This window comes from Carassius auratus, chromosome 9, assembly GCF_003368295.1.
Source record: "Carassius auratus strain Wakin chromosome 9, ASM336829v1, whole genome shotgun sequence".
Lineage (NCBI taxonomy): Eukaryota > Metazoa > Chordata > Actinopteri > Cypriniformes > Cyprinidae > Carassius > Carassius auratus.
In genome coordinates, this window is record NC_039251.1 from 27374725 (window position 1) to 27379565 (window position 4841).

Below are 4841 nucleotides of genomic sequence, written 5' to 3' on the forward strand. Positions count from 1 at the left end.
AAATTAATTTTTACGATATTAAAAATGGGTTATGTTAAAACCATGTTTTTCTAATCAGATGAAGCCATGCAAATGCATGCATGGTGAAATGTCTTGAGCACCAAAGAATCACATCAAGTTTTTAGAGCTCTCTTGCTTTTCTTCCTCTTCTTGCTTGTCCATGTCCTGGACATATCATAATCTTCCATGTCATACATTTTTTTGCAGTTGTTATGCAGCACCCTACAGCACAACTGATGAACAAAAGACATTTAACTAATTTAAATCAAATGTCTTTATTGTCACAATACAATGAACACAAGTATACAGGTGGTGAAAGTCTTGAGTGGAGACTGCAGCGTGACAGTATGGATGACAAATTAATTAATTCATGAATATATATGAAATACAAATTCTGAATATATATATGCAACATACATATATAAGGGACTCAATTCAGGTAGAGAACAATATGTTAAAAATTATGCTATACAGAGAGCATGAATTGAAAACAATAATAATCACAGTACACATACATCTCTGCAGTAAAGCACGGTATGAATTAGTGCAAACAGAATGTCAGGGTGCATAATAATATTGAGTCCAGTCAGCATAACTGATAAGAGTGCAGGGCATATGAGGTTGGTGGGGTGCGTATGGTTTTACTGGTATGAGTTCAGTTCAGTCTGATTGCCTGTGAAAGGAACTTGTCTCACTGTCTGCTGGTGTAGGTTCTGTGATAACGTCTGCCTGATGGTAACAGTGAGAGCAATCCATGGCTCGGCTGGCTGGAGTCTCTGACGGTCCTCCTCACACTCCACCTGGTCTAGATGTCCTGGAGAGACAAAACATGTATTTAGGGTATGGTAAATCAATAAACAATATAAAGTATTTTTATTTATAATTGTTGCACTGGACTTAACATCGATTCTTGTTGGGGATATTGGCCAAAAGAATCCCACCACAACTAGCTCTCGTTGTTTTGCTGTGATGTTTACTTTTACAGGCCGTAACATCTGAGCTGTCGCAGTAGAGCGGTTTGTGAATGCAGTCTTCACAGCAGATAACTGATGGGTTCAGGTAGCAGTGCTGCACTCGGTGGCCATTCAATTGATATCTTCATCAACTGGCTTCATCTTAATTCAAACAAACAGACAAAACAATAAGTCAGCAATAACAGCAATAACCATTCTAGAGTAATAGTGTTGGTGAATACAGGTGCAGGTGTCAGTACTCACCATATTCAGTCATTTCCTTCCCAAATCACAGAGATGATGCACAGCTGATTTGCTCATTCTAGGAGCTATAAAAAGATGTATATGTGAAAAACTATAACTGCTGACTTGAAAAGTCTTTTGAGAGATCAACATCAATGTTGTACCACACATAACTGCATTGAATTCAGACATACAAATGGAATGTGAAACTTTTCACCTTTCTGTCTTTTCTTTTGGGGCACAAGAAGTCCATGTTCATTCCTCATTTCTTTAGGACTGGCTTGACTGATTTTCTTTTGCGTTTCTGGTCTTCAGCTGTAAAACAAGAAAATATTTATTGACCCCATGTTTAATCATTATTGTTGTTTAAAAATATAAATAAAGCAGTTATAATTATATACTTCAAGCACAAGTTCCTTGGCAACTCTAGTAGGCTCCTGAGTTCATCTGTACACATCAGATTCAGCGTCTGAGAAAATGCCATCATGCAAACTCTCAGTTTCTGCCTTACAACAGAGCATAAAATAATGTGTGAGTGAAGGAGTACAGCATGAAGATGAAGTGAAAAAGGCAGAATTTTGTGTATAAATTTAACAGAATGAGAGGAACATTTAAGAGATTTAAGAGAACAGTACTGTCTGTTGGCGTGGATGCTAAAATACTTCTCATTATAGTTATTGGTCTTTGTGTGAACAGCTTTAAGTGATCTGATTTGCCCAAATTCATTGAAGATCTGATTTGTAGCACTTGAAAAGTTAAACTAGGATTTCCATTCTCTTGCTTCTAAGACAGATGTGTTCAGTAACATCACCACAGAAAGAAAGGCAGACTATGAGGTGTGGACAGATATCATGTACTGTTGAAACAGGAAGAGGCGGCACCAATTTGTAAAGATTAATAAAGAATACAATGGACTTCATTTAAACTTCATGATATAAATACTCTTACAATGGGCACAATCTGATGGGAGCTGTGGTAATGGCCAATAACAGCAGTAGGAGTAAAAGTTGTAGAATTTTGTACAAGTACGCTTGTGCAATATAATATGATTATTGTATGAATTATTACTACTACAACATGCTCTTTGTTGAGTGTTCTTCCTGATAGGCTATGTGAACCAAAATTTAAGAAACATCAAATGCTGAGAAAAATGTATCTGCAGTAAGGTTCAGCCAAGGTGTTCAGACGCACAGACGTACCATTGCAAGTGTTTGCCTTTGCAGCTTTTGGTCTTCTTCATAAATGCACAAGATGGTCAAATTCAAATCTCATGACAGGCCTTCCTGAAATATAAACATGTTGAGACAGTGTGTTAAAATGATCTGTGACCAAAATATTTGATTAACACATAATATAAGGATGCGTTCATTAAAGCAAATCAGTTATAACTAAGAGTCTTCAACATTACCTGTGAGGGGTTGATCCTTTGAAGGACTTGTTCAGCCCCCTTGACAGCTTCTTCAATATCAGCATTGGGAGCGTGGAGTTGAAGTTCCCTGTTAATTCTAGCAGAGCGAGAGAGAGAGAGAGAGAGAGAGAGAGAGAGAGAGAGAGAGAGAGAGATTTTACAAGAGATGGCTTCTTTAAAGATCTGCTGGATTACAGGTTGTTGTGGAGCATGTAATCCGACGTAACTGCAAAACAGAAAAAAGAATGAATTACAATTACTTCACAAAAAGATATTAAAGGCATGGCAAACTTAGTGGTTACTGTGCTTTACAAATAGTGTAGAGTAAAAACACAATTACTGTGGTAAAATCCTGGTAAGTGCTGTGGTTATTGTGTGTTAGTAACTACAAATACCACAGTAAAACTATGGTTACTATGGTAAACCCATAGTACAGTAAATGTTGTGGTTATTGTGCGTTAGTAACTACAAATACCACAGTAAAACTACGGTTACAGTAGGAGAAGCATGGTAAATATGCTGTAGTTACTGTGTATTGGCTACACATGACGTGGTCAAGAAAAGTTAGACTAGTATTGTAAAAATATGCTAAATGTGTGGACTTTTTACACGATCACGATTATCACGCGATATTGGGTTGGGTGCTTTATTGTGCTTGTATCAGTCATGTCTAAAAGCTGAAGACCCATGTCACATCATTATTTATTTAAAACTGCAACAGGTCTATATACAGTAGGCCTACAGGTTAGCTTAGGCTAATGACAATGGTAGGCTAGCTGAGCAGCCCCCTGACCCATAATTTGAGCATAAACTGCCCTTTAAAACACGACCCTGTCTAACGTGATGCAGAAATAATGAAATAATTAAAACAACACGGTTAACCACGTGATATCATTACAAAAAGAAGAAGAAAAAAAAGATGTTTACCCTTGCTTACCTGTTTGAAGGTGTACGCGCATCAGGTGAACTGGACGATCCTCGCTGGTGACGTCACTGCCGCTGAAGATGATGCGTGTTATTTGGACGCATCTGCTCTCCACCGAAATTAATGTGAAGTATTGGCGTATCATATGCACGCAAAAATGGCATTTGGCGTATGCATTACACGCAACTAGAAAGTGTAAAGTCGTGTTATTTATACGCAGACTGATGGCAATTGTACGGTGAATTCCAGCGAAAAGTTGGTAACCTTATTTTAGAACCAGACCGCAAGCCATCCGGGACGTCTTGTGGCCAGAAATCTGCGCATTCTCTGTTTGCGTATCCTGTGCGCTTTTGTCATTGGCGGAGCAGTCGGTCAATCCCACCTTTCAGATAAATACGACTTGTGATTGGACTGTACGTCAGCAGACAGCAAAGCATTGGCCAAGAGCAGAAGGCCCTCCCTCCAGGCTTTTTTTTTTGTTACGAGGTTGCGAAGCTTCATTTTCGCTCAGTCTGAATTTCAGAGTTTCAGAGCAGAGCTGCGTGACAACACTGCCACAAATCACGTGAGTCGCAAACTCACAACTGTGTGAGCGTATCTCCGCAAAGTGGGTGTTGTAAACTCGGCTCTGAAAAAAGTCTGCATAGGAGGGCAAATGTAATGTAATTTAATAAGTTTCGCCCTTTCGAACCTCTGTTTTCAGAGTTTCAAAACTTTTTTTCACCTATTTGCACACAAGTTTTCAGATCACTATTTACAGAGTTTCAAATCTTGAAAACAAACTATACACTGGGAGAACAGTGACAAATTCGAAACCCTGAAAAAATGATTGCACAACACCATTAAAAAGAGTGTTGCACTTCTGAAGAAGGAAAACTCAAAAACAAAATGATGTTTGAAGAGATTACATTTTTTTTACCACTTTGCAAGCCTGCAAAGCTCTGTTTTCAGAGTTTCAAAACTTTTTTTCACACATTCAGACACCAGTTTTCAGATCACCATTTACAAGGTTTCAAACCTGGAAAACAATCTAATACAGTGGGAGAACACTGACAAATTTGAAACTCTGAAAAATTCTTTGCGCAACATCGTAAAAAAAAGTTGCAGTTCTGAAGAAGGAAATCTCAAAAACAACATAATGTTTGCAGAGATATTTTTATTTTTTTTACATTTTGCAAGCTTGCAAATCTTATTTTTCGAACTTGCGAAACTTTTTTTTGTAAGATTTTGAGTTTTCGAACACTTAGTTTCAACCTTTCAGCACTGTATTTTCAGTTTTGAATCATGGCAGGATTTAAATCCCATACAAATA

General features: G+C 37.8%; 1 long non-coding RNA gene across 1 annotated transcript; it reads right to left on the reverse strand.

The window, feature by feature from the left end:
• Nucleotides 1-256: 256 nt before the first annotated feature.
• Nucleotides 257-1467, reverse strand: LOC113108934 (uncharacterized). Its single transcript, XR_003292826.1, has 3 exons — nucleotides 1414-1467; nucleotides 1218-1282; nucleotides 257-1115 (listed from the first exon to the last, which is right to left on the reverse strand). It is a non-coding gene; the product is annotated as an uncharacterized LOC113108934 (long non-coding RNA).
• Nucleotides 1468-4841: the final 3374 nt, after the last annotated feature.